This window comes from Podarcis muralis, chromosome 6 (genome assembly GCF_964188315.1).
Source record: "Podarcis muralis chromosome 6, rPodMur119.hap1.1, whole genome shotgun sequence".
In the NCBI taxonomy this organism is placed as follows: Eukaryota; Metazoa; Chordata; class Lepidosauria; order Squamata; family Lacertidae; genus Podarcis; species Podarcis muralis.
In genome coordinates this window covers 25018541-25038040 of record NC_135660.1, presented here as the reverse complement: position 1 = coordinate 25038040, position 19500 = coordinate 25018541, and the positions used below count along the sequence as shown (strand labels likewise).

At 44.5% G+C, this 19500-nt stretch overlaps 2 protein-coding genes, 1 long non-coding RNA gene and 1 pseudogene across 3 annotated transcripts in view; 2 read left to right on the top strand and 2 right to left on the bottom strand.

Moving 5' to 3' along the window:
* CP (ceruloplasmin) overlaps positions 1 to 19500 on the bottom strand; it is a 569984-nt gene that overhangs the window by 257303 nt on the left and 293181 nt on the right. The window lies entirely within an intron of this gene.
* Positions 935 to 17132, top strand: LOC144328117 (uncharacterized). Its single transcript, XR_013393355.1, has 2 exons — positions 935 to 1375; positions 16555 to 17132. It is a non-coding gene; the product is annotated as an uncharacterized LOC144328117 (long non-coding RNA).
* LOC114598266 (U6 spliceosomal RNA) lies at positions 2802 to 2862 on the bottom strand (annotated as a pseudogene).
* AGTR1 (angiotensin II receptor type 1) overlaps positions 18269 to 19500 on the top strand; it is a 46582-nt gene continuing 45350 nt past the window's right edge. The window contains exon 1 of the mRNA XM_028731249.2: positions 18269 to 18620. The gene's annotated coding sequence lies outside the window, so the exon portion shown is untranslated. The remainder of the gene's footprint in view (positions 18621 to 19500) is intronic.

Below are 19500 nucleotides of genomic sequence, written 5' to 3'. Positions count from 1 at the left end.
GCCCAAACCCCCTGATGATCTCTCCCAGCGGCTTCATATAGATGTTGAAAAGCATGGGGGAGAGGACAGAACCCTGAGGCACCCCACAAGTGAGAGCCCAGGGATCTGAACACTCATCCCCCCACCACCACTTTCTGAACACGGCCCAGGAGGAAGGAGCGGAACCACTGTATGACAGTGCCCCCAGCTCCCAGCCCCTCAAGACGGTCCAGAAGGATGTTATGGTCGATGGTATCAAAGGCCGCTGAGAGATCCAGCAGAACTAGGAAACAGCTCTCACCTTTGTCCCTAGCCTGCCGGAGATCATCAACCAGTGCGACCAAGGCAGTTTCAGTCCCATGATGAGGCCTGAATCCCGACTGGAAGGGTTCTGCATACGCTTCAGTTTACACACTCCGCTAACCCAGAAATAGTGATTCCGGTTAAGAACTTTGCTTCAGGATAAGAATATAAATCGGGCTCCGGCGGTGCGGCAGCAACATGAGGCCGCATTAGCTAAAGTGGTGCTTCAGGTTAAGAACAGTTTCAGGTTAAGAACAGACCTCCGGAACAAATTAAGTACTTAACCCAAGGTACCACTGTATTAAGAATCAAACACTAAAAACTTTTCTGGGAATGTTATCTGCCTGAAACCCCAGAGAGTCACGATCAGTCAACCTAGACACTGGCGGAGGAAGAGGGGGGCGGGGGGAGTGCACCGCCCCCAGCAGCGCGATCCTGGTGGGGTGTCATTGCGGCTGCACCCACCCACTCTGGGTGCCACGCCCCCAGGACATGCGCCATGCCTTGTGGGTGGCACGCCACACCCCCGGGATACATACCACACCCCCAGGGTACACGCCATGCCCCCGGGACGCGTGCCAGCCCCGCCCCCTGCCCCCCCGGTGCCAGAGCATGAAGCTCTGCCACTTAACCTAGAGAGCACAGAGCTAAATAGACTAATGGTCTTACTCAGTATAAAACCAGCGTATGTTCCTAAGATGCAGAAATGCAACACCAAAAAGCATTTGTTGTACTTTGGGTCATTAGGTTTATCACTTTTCCTTCTCGGGTGTTGCCAAGAAGACTTGGCATGCCTCACAAATGATTAGAGCTCAGTTAGCAGAGCAGTGTCTCTCCTGAACCTATCTCAAAAGTTAAAAATATCACAGACTTTTGCAAACAAAGTGCTCTGGAAACATGAGCTATGTTTCTTTTTTTAATCAGAAGAAGTGGTGAATGAAGGAGGCACTGATGATCAGCAAGATGCTGCAACTCTTGTTAAAGCTGCCAAAATCTGAACCATCCCTTTCTGGCTGGATTTTGATTAGGAGAGGGACAAGATTTTTTGCACATCCACAGGATGCTTAATCTCATCTCAGAGCCTTCAATAAAGGTCAGTGTGAAATATCACATCCAGACAAATAAGATATAGATTGGCAGGGGTGGATAATTGGAGATTTATATACTATTTAAAAGTGCAAGGAAGACCCAAATAATTGCTTTCCACCCTCATGGGCTCTGCATTAAGGGATTGCACTAAAGGCATCTTTAGCTGAAAATATCTAAATCAATTATTTTCTGGTCTAGCCTGCCTCAAAGGGATCGTTTTAATTAGGGTACCAGCATTAGTAGAGATTGCAGATTGTATTTCATTTGAACTTTTTCACTTTATAAATCCCTTTTGGATATTATGCTTATTTTGTGTTCTTATTGTTTCTTTCTCCAGTTTGTGTTTTTCGGTATCAGACTGATTAAAATGTACAGTATTCAGCACTGATTACAGTGTGTATAATACTCCCACAATGTCAAACTTAATGACGAACATCTGCTTAACATCTTTAAGTACATTAATTGTGCTCACCACTCTGGCCATACATATTCATTCACAACCATTTCTGAGCTATTCCACAGAGCTTGCAACATGAATTAGGGGCTGCTCGAATCTGAAGTTAATTGGCAAATGAATATATATAATAGTTTTAACAAAGAGCCATATACGTACATGAAGTGCAAATAAAAAAACTATGTGATGGGGCAAGAGGCTTACAGAGACTGCTGGGTGAACAGCAGGTTAAAGTCAAAGCAACATCATAAGGTTTTTGCTAAGAGAAGGGAGGAATCAGTGCAGTTCAAATTTAAATGCCTATCTAGCTAATCTGCTCTCAAACCTAAACACAGCCATCCATCAAATTTCCTGCCTTTCTGAAGTTTGCAATGCAGTTTTCCACCAAGTGATGGGTCCAAAAATGCACCTACTGGTAAAAAAAACAACGTACAAAAATACATTATGTTGGAGAAAACGGTTTTGCAAAAATGTGTCTAGTAGGCAAAATTGCAAAGCAAAAAAAAATGTGTATGCTAGGAGAAATGGGCATGAAAATGCTGAGGATTTCTTTTAAAAAATCACTAACTATTACACGTATTTGGAGAACTGAACTTTAAGACCGAGAAATGAGAAATGGAAAGACAGTGAAACTGACAGATTTCCCCATCTCTATCAGTTACAGAAATATACTTAGGCCTGCATCACTACACAGGAGCCACTCATTGGAAGACCATCTGCTTTGCATGCAGAAGTCCCAGGTGAATTCCCAGCATCTCCAAGTATAGTCAGTCAGTCAGCATAGATAATACTGCACTAGATGGACCAGCCCAGTAGCTAAACTGGGGTTTTTGAGTGTTTATACTCAAAACATCCCTAGCCTGAACCCACAAGTTGAATGCCCAGCAGTCAAATGAGTGTATCGTAATATAATTGTATGGCTTCCTCATGCTATCTGTTCAGTTCTCCTACCACCAGTCAATAATATAGACGTGGTGGCCATGCTAATCTTCTCTGTATCATTCCAATTTTAGTATATGTGCTGCCAAAGCGAGCACCACGTCTTAGCCTTTTGGCTAAGTTCAGGTGTAATAATACAGACGTGGTGGGCTGCAGAGACAGAGAAGTTCAAAGGGCAACTAGCAAGGGGAGTTAACTGCATGTGACCTGCTTCAAGCAAAGTATCCTGGTAGTTATTACCCTTCAACACTTCCAAAGCACTGGCGCTGGTTGGTGTAGGTTGCCTCTGAACTTCGAAAACCTTGATATCTGGCTAGTGGAAAGCTGGATAAAATCTAAGGAGGGAGGCAGAATATATTCCCACCTCTGACCAGACAAAATCGCCATAGCTTTGACATTAACAGCCTCAGCTCTGCTTCACCTTCAACAATGACATAACACAGTGTTTGCTACGCAATTTTTTTTCTTTACTTGTTTTGCCTTAAGCAGACAGTATGGTTTTTTATAATCAGTTAATTTTATGACAGGGCAGTTTAATCTCGTTACAGCCTTCATGATCCAGTGGCTATGTTTGTTGCCACTAGGTAATCTGGCATTTGAAAGCTGCAGTTATAATTACACCTCAGGATCAATTAGCGCAGCAATTTGTTAACATCCAGAAACTAAAAGCACTTAACTCTTCTGTTTCCTACTTCTTTAAAAGGGTGAACATTCTTTCTCCAGCTAGGGGTGTGTGTATATAGAAGCAGGTTCATAGACAGACTAGACTCAGGGAGTCACAGGTTCAAATCCCCATGTGGCTGTGAAGTTAATCACCTTGAACTAATTGCTGCCTCTCAGCAGGGCCTACCTCACAGGGTTATTGTGTGAACAAAATTTGTGGTGAAGCATGTATGCAACCCCGAGCTCCTTGGAGTAATAGGAGAATAAAAATGAATTGATTAAAAATTATTTATCTTTTTAAAATAGAGCATTTGTTTTATTGTGGAGCACTATGGCAAGCATATTGCTGGGCTGTCTGTCATTTCTTCTGATTCCTCAGATCCTGATTTGCTGTTCTTTTGCATATATATTTTGTATGCTTACCTGTAGGGGCCTATAAAGGTAAAGGGTAAAGGGACCCCTGACCATTAGGTCCAGTCGTGACCGACTCTGGGGTTGCGGCGCTCATCTCACTTTATTGGCCGAAGGAGCTGGCGTACAGCTTCCGGGTCATGTGGCCAGCATGACTAAGCCGCTTCTGGCAAACCAGAGCAGCACACAGAAACGCCGTTTACCTTCCTGCCAGAGCAGTACCTGTTTATCTACTTGCACTTTGATGTGCTTTCGAACTGCTAGGTGGGCAGGAGCAGGGACTGAGCAATGGGAACTCACCCCGCCACAGGGATTCGAACTGCCGACCTTCTGATCGGCAAGTCCTAGGCTCAGTGGTTTTAACTCACAGCGCCACCTGTGTCCCTGTAGGGGCCTATACTTTAGCTGTAATGGGTGGGAAGAAGGTATTTTGACATTTTGGTGCTGTGTAACGTATTACAAGTGGAAAGGTGTATGATCATATCGTAAAACAAATATTTTCTATTTTTTCCAAAAAAAAACAAGCAAGCAAATAGCACAAGCTATAGCTACAGTGTCAAGCCAACCACATGCTCATTGCTGTGTTTTTAAGCAGTGATTTCTATGGGAATGATTGGGACACTAACATTATAGGAGCAGGCAACAGAAACTTACTGAATTATCATAAAGCTTACAGAGAAGCACTCTGGCCAGAGTGACCTACTGACAACCAGCGCCGTTTGTTTGCTTTGTGCTGCCTTCCTTCTGGCATTCCACTTAATGTGCCCAGAATAGAAGTAGGCGACAGGAACATTTGGCACCATGCCCCCATATGAAGGATAACTGCTGTGCAATAATAAGATAGCTGTGCCTCTGTCCACATTGACCGGGCAAGGAATTGCCATGGCATCAAAGTGAGCTTGAAGAGCAAACTGAGATGTGCCAACCAAACCGCCCGGGAGCAAGCAACCTCTAGTTCTCCACTTCTGTTTTGCTGCTGTTGTTTCAGTTTATGGCAAATAAGAGCAGCTGTAACTGAGCATCCCAAGGACTGGACCCTTCCAGCAGATCCAAAGGCAACAGCAGCCCACTCTAGCTGCACCCCAAAGTGCCCCACTTTAGGTCTTTGTCATAGGCTGTTGTGTGTCGAGGTCCCCACCAATTCACACCAAATTTTTTGTTTAAGGTTTTTGGAATAATTTTGGCCACAACTTTATTAAAATACAAACATGTGAGTGGTTGCTTAGACATTGGTTGCGACTATCTGCCCCCACCGTGGGGGACAGACTGACATTCCGCACGCCTGCAAAAGTCAGAAAAGGGGAATACACTTGGGGGTAGCGACGGAGCAGGGAACCTGCCCTCAGCCCTCCCCAAATGCAACCAGGGGCTCTTGCAGTGGCCCGAGCCCCCTTGACAGGGTGGACAAGCAATAGTTAGCCCCCAATTCCTTTACGGAATCCCTTGCAGCAGCAGCATTAGAGGGGCAGGCACAGCCAATCCATGCCCCTCAACCAACCAAACCATAAACCAATACCTAACCACAAGCTTACAAGTTGTGACGATTTGCTACGCAGTAGGCAAAAACCAAATGGCCCCAGCCAATCAGCCAGATGGACAAAATTCCTACCGGGCCCCTGCCCCAAGAGCAGACAACCCCATGACAGGCATAGCAAGGTCAAAGCAAACAACCCTAATTCTAGGGAGGGGGGGACGGGCAATCTGATGCACGGGCGAAAAGAGGAAGCCCTAGCCTCGTGCAAGGAGTTTTAGCATTTCTGGCTGTCAATCAACAAATGGCAACATTAACTTCTTCCCAACAACAAGGGAACGATCAATTAGCCCGCCCCACAACTTTGGAGTGTTCTGGCGGCCCCCACTGCAACGCGTGTTCTCCATGAAGGAGAACATGCTTTGCCATTGGGGGAACTGCCGCCACTAGCAGTTGTGCCATGGTCACTTCTCACAGGTTCACATTCTTAAATTCAGTTCTCCACATTTCCACATTAGGTTGGGTATTTATTTATTTATTTATTTATTTATTTATTTTACAAAGTAATTCCTCATGAAAATTTATCGGCATTTTTAATGCACATTTTTTCCTAATATGCATATTTTTGTATGCAGCTTTGACTAACGCAAACGTGTGGGTTTTTTTGAAAAGCATTTCCTCTAATATAACACATTTTTTAAAATGTCATCTTCACTAATACATGCAATTCTATGCACACTTTACCCCAATATATCAATTGTGGTAAACATTACTTGGCTGGAAAACTGAGCTGCAAAGTTCAGAGAGGTGCAAGTTTTGAAGAAGGGTGCTCTTTTGGTTTCAGAAAGTGTGAGTTGTGTAGGTTTGCCTTTAACTATAAACTGAATTGAATTCATCCCCCATTCCTATGGAGCCAACCCAATGAACACAGCATTAGCCTCAACAGTGACAGAGCCTCCGGCCACTACTAGAACTTGGCAGATAGGACCTTGGTTTATCCTAACCCCCTTGAGTGATACAGATTAAGGATTAGGACTAGGTGATTTCATGCCATCTTCATGAATATCCAGCAATTTCTAGGTGCCTACATCTCACATTTGAAGCACTGTTTTCTTCCCACACTCCATATGAAATTTGATTACAGTGGTACCTCGGGTTACATACGCTTCAGGTTACAGACTCCGCTATCCCAGAAATAGTGCTTCAGGTTAAGAATTTTGCTTCAGGATGAGAACAGAAATTGTGCTCTGGCGGCGCAGCAGCAGCGGGAGGCCCTAATATCTAAAGCAGTGCTTCAGGTTAAGAACAGTTTCAGGTTAAGTACAGACCTCCGGAACGAATTAAGTACTTAACCCGAGGTACCACTGTACTGGTAAAATTACTGCATCAACAGTAAAAGAGTTAAAAATTACTGCATCAACAGATTGCAAATAGTGCCTGCCTTCTCTGTACTGGGTCCTTTAAACTGGTAAACAAGTTAGTGGAAGAGGATTAAAAATGAAGACTTTTTCTCTCCTTGTTTAGTATGTCTGATAGCAAGACTTCCACACACACCAACACATAAGGAATTATTTTTGAGATGTGCTCTGTAGCTGCTTTAATGAGAAGCTTATCACTTTCCTGGAATGGATTTATCTGAGGACAAAAAGTCCTAAGCCCCCATCTCTTCATGGCATTTCAAATGCAGCAGGCACCATAGAAACATTTCATAAAAGCAAAAGCCTAACTAGCCCCACATACTTTCTCTTGTTAGTCTGGCCTGTATATTAGAGCAAATTTCAGCATGGAACAAGATGTTAATGACGCAGCTGGCTGTGTGTAATGAAACAAATGCGCTCGGAGATGGACTAAAAGCATTTCAATTGAGCCGCTCGCTATTTCTGATGATTGCCCAGTCTCCAGCAATTTGTTTTGCAAAGTCACAGGTCAGGTCACGCCGTGCTCCTCTGCTCCTCTACAATGAAGCGTAATTCTGAAGAGAGAAAGGCACAAATTTAAACTCTGGCTCTGCCGCAATGGCCAAGGCCTTGAGGTTTGCAAGAACTTGGAAACTTTTGCAAAAAGAGCATAACTACTGTATCCATGCTCTTGCCTGCCTGAAAAAGGAAGGGAATGTGGTTCCTGCCTGCCACTAGCACCACATTTTCTATATTGCACACCTCTTGGAGATCAAGCAGTTGCTCAACCTTCTAAATACAGTGGTACCTCGGGTTACATACGCTTCAGGTTACATATGCTTCAGGTTACAGACTCCGCTAACCTCGGCATAAGAACTTTGCTTCAGGATGAGAACAGAAATCGTGCTCCAGCGGCGCAGCGGCAGAGGGAGGCCCCATTAGCTAAAGTGGTGCTTCAGGTTAAGAACAGTTTCAGGTTAAGAACGGACCTCTGGAACGAATTAAGTACTTATCCCGAGGTACCACTGTAGATAAATAAATGCACATAAGCAGATCTTTAAAATGAGGCTGAACGTAGAAAAACAGGCTGGTTCCTCTAGAAAGGGATAGCCAATATGGCACCCACCAGTAGTTGTTAAACTCCAACTCCCATCATTGCAGACCTGACCATTGACCAGGTTGGTGGTCATAGCTCTAGGAGGTGGCAAGGGAGAAGAAAGGGTAGCAAAGGGGAATGATAGCACATGCAGCAAATGCATGTGGAGCCAAGAAACATGGTGATCGCAGACAGGCAAGAGTCCCAAGGCCAGGGTGCATGGGCCAATAACCCACGAAGGACAAATGCTACCAACTCTATGAACCAGCACTTGGGATCGATAGAACTTTCAGCCAGATGGAAGCAAGCATCATTTTATCTGGACTGAACATCCCCAGACCCTGCATTTATTTTTCCATCATCCACAGTCTCCACTTTTGCTATCACCAGAGCCAATCTTCTGGCATCACAAGGCCCCTCTTGGAGACCTGGCAACTCAAAACAGCAGCTGTTTAACAGCAATCCGTCAATATATTGACGTGCAAGGGGAACTGGTGTTTCCAGCCTATGCTGCTGCACTCAAAAAAGCACAGAGAGAGAAAGAGAGAGAGAGAAATCCTAAATTCACCCTCCCTCCCCCATTGGAATGAGAAGTTGCACAACATAATATTAATAAATCTAATGCAGTTCCCTTTTTTTACGTTTGCTTTTAAAGATGTTCTAGCGCTTCTTTCCCATATTTCATTCTAATGTGACTTTCCAGGAATTTTATGTGACTCTCTGAACTATGAAATGTGAGCCCAAATTGTTCAACGTTTTTCTCTTACTTTGTTCCAAAACGTAACATGCAGTCTCAGGTTGAAGGGTGAAATAGATAATGCATGGTGTCCTTTCTAAGCCATTATGTTTTATTATTGTTTATCAGAGAAATAATAAATAAAGCTCTGCTTCCTCCTTCATGTGTCTTGGTTATGGGTAGCAAGCAGTGTCTCAACTCTTACACTGGCAATAGTTATTAGAAATCGGGTCCTCCCTGAAAGAGGGCACGTGTTGCGATGAGACCTGGCAACCAAACCCTGTGTTGTGGGTGGGTTCGATTGAATAGCCACAACACCCAATTGGTTGATGCTGAGTTTAATCAGGCCAATGGGACACATGCTAAATGGATCAAGGGACCCATATATACCTATGCACGTGATCCAGAGCTTCCTCTTTTGGTGTGTGCATCGGAACACCCGCCCACCTCTCCCTACTTTTAGGGCTTTGCGCTTGACCTTGCTATGCCGTCGTGTGTTGTCTGCCATTGGGACAGGGGCATGGCAGGAATTTTCCCCACTTGGCTGATTGGCTGTTGCCATTCGGGTTTCGCCTGCCACGTAGCAAATCATCACAACTTGTAAGGTTGCGGATAGGCTCTGGTTCAGGTGATAGGAATGGGAGAACGCTCTCGCCATCCCTATGTGAAGGGTATTCCGTTAAAGGAATCCAGGGACTCGGTGGTTTGGTCAACCCCTGAGAGGGGGTTGTGCCCGAGCCTGAGTCCAGGGGGACATTTGGGTGGCAGAGATAGCCTGTTCCTGGCTTTCCGCTTATCCAGGTGTTCACCCTAGTCTGACCTATGCTGGAACCCTGGGTCAGCGCTACCCTCATGGCAGGGAGCTAGTCGAACCAGAGCCTATGCAACCACTCACTTGCTGTAATCAATAAAGTTGTGGCCTAAATTCTGCCAAAACCAAACCAAAATTTGAGCCTTGTCTGAATTTATTTAAGGGGGAGGTTTAAAGGTCTGAACACACAAGTGGATACATAATTCAAAGTGGATTACAAAGCAGGTTGTATCCAGGACTGCAGAGACTATTAACAGAGTCTCTTAAATAACGCAGAGAGAGTCCAAAGAGAAAAGTATTCACTTTACTAAGGAAACTGAACAAAACAGTATATAATCTGAGGAGAAATAAACCGACAGATTTTTGTTATTCTAAGGCCTTGTACATAGCAGGAATACATTCAACTCAACATACAGAGGAAAAACCCACTCAGAACTATGTAGCCAATCAGGGCATGTGCCACCTCAGTGGAGATCATGCTACTCTTCCTGGCTGCTAAGCAACACCTCCACCCATCTTGGCTAGTTGACTTTAACGCTAACGGAATTAATCCTTAAGTTACAAATTGATTGATCTCACATAAACAGTGTTTGACTCATGCAATGGGACTTCACCTTCCTCTTCTCTCCTCGCATCCCCTCCCTCAAAGAAATCTTCTTTAAGAGGTCTTCCAACCCTCTGGAGCAGATTTTGAGGAAAAGCGACATTGTGCAAGTGGAAGTCTGTTGCGCAAGCAGAACGGCAACATTTGACACAATGCAGATAGTGTCCCCAAAGACAGTAAGAGATAAAGGAAAGCATGGTGGTTAAGGGCTAACTAAACTCTGACAGCCACTTGTTAGGGAAAAGTCACTCCAAGATACAGTGGTACCTTGGGATACATACGCTTCAGGTTACAGACTCCGCTAACCCAGAAATATTACCTTGGGTTAAGAACTTTGCTTCAGGATGAGAACAGAAATCGTGCTCCGGTGGCGTGGCGGCAGCAGGAGGCCCCATGAGCTAAAGTGGTGCTTCGGGTTAAGAACAGTTTCAGGTTAAGAATGGACCTCCGGAACGAATTAAGTACTTAACCCGAGGTACCACCGTATATTGCAGTGACCAGAACAAAGAAGTGCAAGATATGGAATGTTTAAACCATTCTCCACCATGGGGGAAAAATGAAACTCAGTTAATCTTGTAACTTTTTCTTTCTTTCTTTTTTACATTTATATACCAACTTTGTTCTGTCATGGTCAAGGAACCCTGGGCATGTGGTTCTGAGGAGGTAATTTCTCCCATCAATGACCAGTGCCAGACCTGCTAAGCAGCAGCAAGATAGTGGCCTCATGCGCCTTCAGCCCATACCCTGAAACCATATTTTAGCATCAGTAAAATCTAATTATGTATCATGTTGCTGAGAGGTGAAAGGATGGCATAAAATAAATTACGCTTTATGGATGTTTTCATGCTTTCCCTATGCAATACTAATCTTCTACTGGAAGAGACAGACAATATACAGACCATAAAAGTTAATTCCACTCAGGCTAACATTTATTATTATTATTATTGTTCTGTTGAGTGTTTCTCTTTTATAAAATGATATTTAGAATATTAACAACACATTAGCCCGACGTCAATTGCAGAAGAAGTCAATTATTAAGAAGTCAAACATCATTGTGAGTTACTGATAAATAATAACTGCTGTTGAATATTCCAGATCTTCTTCTCATTTTATGATCTCTGAAATTTGCAAGGATGTGTTGCGCACATCAGTTATAAAGATTTAACAAGTCTGCTCTAAATTCTCTTTTTAAAACAAACTGCTTTATACACAGCGATAGATGGATGAGATTTGGAGAATTCATTCCTAACAGTCTAGACATTAACTTTCATTATACCAACATACAGTGGTGCCTCGCAAGACAAAATTAATTCGTTCCGCGAGTTTTGTCATCTTGCGATTTTTTTCGTCTTGCGAAGCACGGTGTCGGGAAAGTTTTGGAAAAGCTTCAAAAATCACCAAAGTCTTTAAAAACCTCAAAAAAGGCTACCACACCGCGTGCTATGAGTTGCTCCTCGAAGTCAAGTCGCAACTGTATTAACGGTGTTAAGAAAAAGGAAACAAACTTGCAAGACGTTTCCGTCTTGCGAAGCAAGCCCATAGGGAAAATCGTCTTGCGAAGCAGCTCAAAAAACAAAAAACCCTTTCGTCTTGCGAGTTTTTTGTCTTGCGAGGCATTCGTCTTGCGAGGTACCACTGTAATACTTTTGCTTTGTTTTTGTTTTTTTAAGTTGTGTGTCTGTTTGTTGCCCTGGGCTCCTTGGGGAGGAAGCACAAGGTATAAATTCAATAAACAACAACATCACGATCATCAATGCCTATGCATCTCTTGGGGAATACAAGCCGTATCTTCATATCCTTTCTACAACCAATTGTACTACTGGACATTATGCAACATTTCAAGATACAGTGACAGACACCCTCACTTAAGATGGCTGTTGGGTAAATGCGGCCACAATACTAGGGTGAGTTATTGGTTAAATCCCTCCCTGTATTCCTGCTATTAACAGCTTGTGGTGCAATTTTTATTTACCAGCAGCAAGGTGTTACATTTATTTATTTATTTATTTATTTATTTATTTATTTATTTATTTATTTTGTATTAACCCACCCCCTTCATTCCTTCTTGGAATGTGGACCCACTGCGATCTAAATAAACTTTGGGTCTGACCTCTGGTTTTTAGAACGCTAGATTTTCTAGGAAAACACAAAGTGGTAAAGAACCCCTGGATGGGCAAGTCCAGTCAAAGGCAACTATAGGGTTGTGGCGCTCTTCTCACTTTCAGGCTGAGGGAGCCGGCATTTGTCCACAGACAGCTTTCCGGGTCATGTGGCCAGCAGGACTAAACTGATTCTGGCACAACGGAAACATCGGTTATCTTCCCGCCCGAGCAGTACCTATTTATCTACTTGCACTGGTGTGCTTTCGAACTGCTAGGTTGGCAGGAGCAGGGACCGAGCAACGGGAGCTCACCCCGTCACAGGGATTCGAACCGCTGACCTTCTGATTAGCAAGTCCAAGAGGGTTGGTGGTTTAGACCACAGCATCACCTGCATCCCTATATGTGTGTATATGTGTGTGTGTGTGTGTGTGTGTGTGTGTGTATGTATGTATACACACAGAGAGAGAGAGAGAGAGTGCCACACTATATCACATTGTCTCACCAAAAATTTCCATTAACGCAGCAGTTTGTAAACTTGTCAAGCAATGGTTTATGATGAGAGAAAATGGGGAGAATGTAAGACTCACAAAAAACAGTTGCCCACCAAACAACATTCTCTCATACCTTGCTAACTGACATGTTTGGAAGAAGAACTTTACTATGCATTGCTGTTTATTGTTTATATTAGAGATTATGTGGGATAATTTAAAAGGAAATTGGAAGTTCATTGCTGGAAATCTGTGTTTATGATTAGCACTATTCAGTGCTTTTTTCTGGGGGGACGCATACCCCTAAACATTTTGTGAATCTTTGTACTTTTGTCCATTTACAGTGGTACCTCGGGTTACATACACTTCAGGTTACATACGCTTCAGGTTACATACACTTCAGGTTACATACGCTTCAGGTTACAGACTCCGCTATCCCAGAAATAATACCTCAGGTTAAGAACTTTGCTTCAGGATGAGAACAGAAATCATCCTCCGGCGGCAACAGCAGGAGGCCCCATTAGCTAAAGTGGTGCTTCAGGTTAAGAACAGATTCAGGTTAAGAATGCACCTCCGGAACAAATTAAGTACTTAATCCGAGGTACCACTGTACTGTATTTGTTTTTCCTTATTTGAACTATAAAATGGTGATTTTCTTGAGTCAAAATGAGAGTACCCCTAAACATTTTTTTTAGGAGGAAAAAAAGCACTGGCACTATTCCAACAAGCTGTTTGATTGGCAAAGCAGAGCAGAGCAAAGGTAGAATGGCAGCAACTTCATTTGCTCCAGTAGAGTTTCATCCGGGATTAATTTAGCCCACTATTGTTTGCAAATGATGGATGTCCTATTTAATTCAGACTCAATAGAAAAACAACAGAGTGAACCAGACCAACCACAGTGAGGTACAAGGAAACAATTACGGTAATCATCCCCATCCTCAAGATGTGCTAAAATAAAGGTTGGAGAAATTATCGGCAAGTTGGGTTAATAGCAATACTGGGAAAAATACTCCAAGCAATAAGTAGAAAATTGGTGTGGAAGAAGATGCAAGAGAACATATTAATTAATTGAAAACAACAAAAGTGTACTTGAACAAGACCAGATAATATAAATATAGAACATGTTCCAGTGACGTTGCCCAGCCGCTCTCTAGGGTGGGCTCCTTCATCTTGAATAGTTTTATAGAAGAGAGAATTTGAACAGGAGTAACATGTTTGCTGAAATACCCTCTTCTATACAACTATTCAAGGTGCAGTAGTTCTATTCCATTTTGCATCTAGTCCCCCAAAACCAATCACTTTAAAAAAAGTCTAATTGATTTCAGTGGGAGAATTAAGTACATGTGTAAAGGTAAAGGGGACCCCTGACCATTAGGTCCAGTCGTAGCCAACTCTAGGGTTGCGGTGCTCATCTCGCTTTACTGGCCGAGGGAGCCGGGCGTACAGCTTCCGGGTCATGTGGCCAGCATGACTAAGCCGCTTCTGGTGAACCAGAGCAGCACACGGAAACGCCGTTTACCTTCCCACTGGAGCGGTACCTATTTATCTACTTGCACTTTGACGTGCTTTCGAACTGCTAGGTTGGCAGGAGCAGGGACCGAGCAACAGGAGCTCACCCCGTCACAGGGATTCGAACCGCCAACCTTCTGATCGGCAAGTCCTAGGCTCTGTGGTTTAACCCACAGTGCCACCAACATCCCTAAGTACATGTATAGTTTTCTCCTATTCAGATCAGCAGGACTTACAAGTGCTTAGCACACAGAATATTAAAATATGCCAAATTCAGGTTAGGTCATGTAATCCAAAGCCAGAACTGAAAAACCATCCTCTTGCTCCCAAAGGGTAGAGAACTACCACCCATCTCCCCAAGCCTACCGAAGGGTAAGATTTCATTTTAAATCCAGTTCTCCATATTTCCACATCAGTTTGCATTTTGTTAAGTTCTCAGCATTTTAGGGTGCAATTCTCTTAATATACACATTGATGTATGTGATTTTGCCCAATATAGTCATTTGGGGGAATCAGTTTTCCTAAATATTTTTGTATGTCATTTTCACTGTACACATTTTTATGTGTGCTTTACCCACGTATAAGCATTTTGGACACATTACTTAGCTGGAGATTGTTGATATCCATCTGTCTCAAAAGACAATGGAGTGCGTTTCCAGGGGTGAAGTCAAATTGCTGTATTAGCAGTACTGAAGTGACCTCCCTGAGACACAAGCCTGGGCTGTGTGTATGGAGGTCCAGGGCTACGGTACCCAGATGACAAGATTCTCCTTCTTGGCATTGCCGACGTAGTCCAAAGGAAAACAGAGCAATATGTTTGGTACCAGCTTGGCTTCAGGAGTTGCCGTAAGGAGGCATACAAGCACTAGCCAAATGTCTTAGGGACCACACTCCAGATTTCTGTAGGGTTTACACCTTAGCCTTTTCTTCTCCTGAAGATAAACCACAAGGCAACAGAAGTTGTTATGTACTAAGCTTGAATCCTAGAACAATAGGCAAGTAGGATCCTAGAATCCAACAACTGATTGGCTTGCAGGAAAAGACCAATAAGGCCCCAGGAGGAAGTTAATCAGCCTATTAGGCTGGTAGGATCGTAGAATGCAACAACTGATTGGCCTGCAGGAAAAGACCAATCAGGCTCCAGGAGGGAAGCAGAATCAGCCAATCAGACGGGACTCATTGTGTAAATAATGTATATAAAAGCCTGAGGTTTGGGGGGCAAGCCGATCACTGTTTTACAAGCTGCAATAAAGAGCATGAAATCACTACAGGACTCTGAGTATATTTCAGAAGTTTAGGATCAGTGTTTTCCTTCTCTTTGATGGGCTTCCTTCCAAGATGGATGAGCTGCATCTGCCCCTCACTTCCCTCTACAGCACATGCAGAAACTGTCTTCTTGACCATTGGCCCCACCACAGTGGTACCTTGGTTCTCAAACTTAATCTGTTCCGGAAGTCCGTTCCAAAACCAAAGCATTCCAAAACCAAGGCATGCTTTCCCATAGAAAGTAATGCAAAATGGATTAATCCATTCCAGACTTTTAAAAACAACCCCTAAAACAGCAATTTAACTTGAATCTTACTATCTAACGAAACCATTGATCCATAAAATGCAAGCAATAAACAATGTACAGCAGTCACACAATCAATCAATTAGTAGCTGAACTGGGTTCCACACAGTCACAAAAAACAAAACAAAAAGAGCCTCAAAAACAAAAACGCAAAATAAATAGCAAAACCAGACAGACCTCAGCGTAATACTCAAAACGGAAGTGTGGCACTCAAATTGGAAGCATAACACTCAAATCAGAAGCGTAACACTCAAAACGGAGCACGTTAGGCTTCTGGAAAAAAAGTTCGCAAACCGGAACACTTACTTCCAGGTTAGCAGTGTTTGGGTTCCAAGTTGTTTGAGTACCGAGGCATTTGAGAACCAATATACCACTGTATTGGTCTCTTCAGTCTCATCTTATTGGCTGGAGAACTGTATGGCAAAATTCAGAGAAGTGTGACTCTATCAGAAGTGAGGGAGAAGTCACCATAACAGGGCATCAATGTGATATGGCACTAAAGGCACCAGAGGGACCAAGAATTCTGACTGATGGGGCACAGTGAAGGCTGGTCCAAGCTTGTATCTGTCTGAAAACCTGTATAGCAATGCCTAGGTACTGCTCCCACTCAGGTTGATGACAGAGAGACTTTGCAGCAGACGTGAGATTTGTGACTCTGCCTTTCCCTTCCCCTCCCCTCCTACATGCAGCAAGCATGCCTTTCGTAAGAAAGTGCTGAGCACGCAAAGAGGCTGTAAAGAAAAAGAATCTTGGCATTCATTTCTCATTCCAGTGATATCTCTAATAAGAAGTTCAACCAAATCTGACTGCAGCTCTGGATAAACAGTTCTGCGTTAATAAATACAAATTTGTTCTATGCCCAGCTCGTTAATCATGGAAGAACAGAGCTTACAGCATTGACACATTTAAACAAACGGGTCTTTTCTTTGCAGATCTCGCAACATAACTCTGGTGGAATTAGGATTCCCGCCCCCTTCATGTTAAATGAACAATATTACATCAGCATCGTGTTACACAGAAGTGTTGGGTGTGTGCACATCAGTCACTGTTGACTCTGCATCGCTGCTTGGAGAAAATTCATCTTGGGCAAAGATGTATTCCAGCTTTCCAGAACACCAAGGTGTCCAAGGCTTCACTGCTAGACACAGAAGCTCAAGATCTGTAGCTTAAGAACTTTCAAAGACCTATATAGTACCTATATTTGTGTCTCCAAGTTGGCTTTTTTACTGCTGGGGAGGAAGACCTATGAGTCTCCTTGGAAGAAGTTCTAAAGTGCATTTCAATTTCTGACTTAGCAAACAGATGTGCGAACACATGCTGCCAGACTACTCCCCATTGAATATACATGAACAGCTGCTGAAAAACATATGTCACCCTAGTTTCAGCATCAACAGCAAACTGAAGAAGTGTACTTGTATTGGCTTGATAGCATATAGCCATCACTATCACCGCCAGCATAATTTGATAAATAATGTAGGTGTCGATTAAAGATCCCTTATCTGTACAGTCATACCTCGTGTTACGTTCAGTTCAGGTTACGTCTTTTCAGGTTGCATCCCGCGGCAACCCGGAAGTACTGTCTTTCGTCATGCGCAGAAGCGGCGAAATGCAATCCACACACTTCGTTCATGTTCATGTTGTGAACAGGGCTCCAGAACGGATCCTGTTCGCAACCAGAGGTACCACTGTATTTTGTTTTAATGCTAACCATATACCCACCATTACCTATGATGGGTTGTTGTGCACAGCCACGGCTTATACACTTGCAAGCAGGCCTGTGATGGGGTTGGGTGCTATGCACTCCTATAACCTTATGCAGACATTCAGCACCGCGTAGATTCCCGCCTGTCCGCCCACGCGGCGTCCTCTACAGATGAAGGCTACGTCGACGCGTGATTCCCCAGCCCAAACCCATTGTTGGGAGGGCTTCAGAGGCTGCCGGAGCGGGGTGGGTGGCGGTGTCCGCGGAATACTAGGGCAGATCACAACCCACATGGAGTGCCCAGACCCTACTACGTCAGGCAAGTCTGCCTGAGCCTCAAAAACCACGGGATTCTCGTGGGATGCTCAGCATAGCGTCTGCTGGACTCAGCTTAAGATGTGAGCAACTTTCTCTTTCTGCGCTCTTTCCCTGCAGATTTCTACAAATCTGTGCGTTTCACTCCGAGCACCCCGACGCCAGCATCCTGCCTTCCTTGCAACTGGGGTGGTAGAAACACAAACACGAGTGGGAAACAAATACGCAGGATTTTTCAACTTTGCAAACGGCACTTTCCGGGTCCGTCTTTCTTCACTGGTCGCTCTCCCCCTCCCCTCTAATAAGTTATGGAGAACAAGCTGTCCCCTGACCTAAACGCGGTGGGGGATCCAAAGCGCACCTGAAACAGATCGACCCCCTTCCCCGCAGCGGTAGGGACAGGAAGCGGGAGCCTCGGGCGGCGTTAACAAGCGGAACGGGCGGAGGCGTGTCCATCGACGGCGATTTCATTAGCGGCGCTGCTGGGCTGCGCTGGACGGGGAGGGGGCGGCGAGGAAGCGGGTCTGAGCCGAGGCTGATTCATTCACGTGTTGGGAGGGGAAGTGGGGCGGGGGGAGAAGCGAGGCCCAGAACTAGGGGCTCTCCCAGGAGGGAGCGGGGCGGGTGGAGTGTGAGCTGGAGGGGAACGCAGCCGCGCAACGAGCAGCCGCCCTGGCTATAAATCCAGGGGGGCGAAGCCAAACGGATCCAAGCCTTAGGACAGTCCTGCGCGCAGCCACCCAAGGGACTGAGGTTGCTGCCGCCGCCGCCTTCTCGCAGCAGCAGCAATAGTAGCTGCAACACACCCAGGAAGGTGAGACGCGCGTGGCTTCCCCAGGGTGGAGGTTCGTGGATGCCGAGCTGCCCAGCCCGGCCGAGAGACAGAGAAGAGACCGGAGAGAGAAGAGAGGGAGAAATCCGCAGTTGCACAGCCGCTTCCAGCGCATCCTGCCAAGCCTTGCAAGTTTCTCCTCTCGCCTTGTAAGTTTCCTCCTCCTTCCACGCGTCTCTGTGCTGTTCCCTTTCCCCTCCTGCCCTACCAACTCCTGAAATTTGGGTTTTCTTCCTCCTTGCCCACATGCAAACTGCTGCCTCGGTTGTATTTATTATCATTATTTGTTATCACCCTCCCTGGAGGGAAAGTTTCCTCCACCACCCCTTTCCTTCTGAGAAAGGCTTTCCCTTCTTGCTTCCCATTTTACACGAGAGAGCTGAAAGTTTTCTGGCATAGACTCCAACGACGTGATTTCTAAATCTCACAAGCCCTAAGGAAATACGTGGGACTCAAGGATGGGTGTGTGTGTGTGTGTGTGTGTGTGTGTGTGTGTGTGTGTGTGTGTAGAGCTATAGAACAGGACCTTTTCTTTTCTTTAATGCTTTTTGGAGGATAACTGGCAATCCTGTGATTTTTTGAATGCATGCAAAAGCATATTTGCGTATAGGCACAAAACTAAGCCCTCTTTTATATACATATAGTTAAGCACATACTTAACCCTACTCTCTTCCACTCAGTCATCGAAGTCAATGGCATTTAAAGATACTTAACCATTGCTAGAATCAGGCATTATTCTTTGGAAAGTTTATTGCTATCACATCATGCTTTGCCTCAGATACTCAGTTTGTTCCATGCTTCATCAAAAGAGCGATGAAAGTGTATCCGTGGTTTTCCAAACTCTTCTAACAGAGTGTGCATGTGGAAGGAATGCCTTGTTTACACTGTGCTGAAAGTGCAACTCCCTTAATTACTGCTAAAAGCAATAGTTTTAACAACCAGAGTCCACAAGGAAGACCGATTGCTTGTTCCAAGGACACCTCTTTGAAACGATGCCACAGATTTATCTGCTTGCAGAAGATAGAGGGC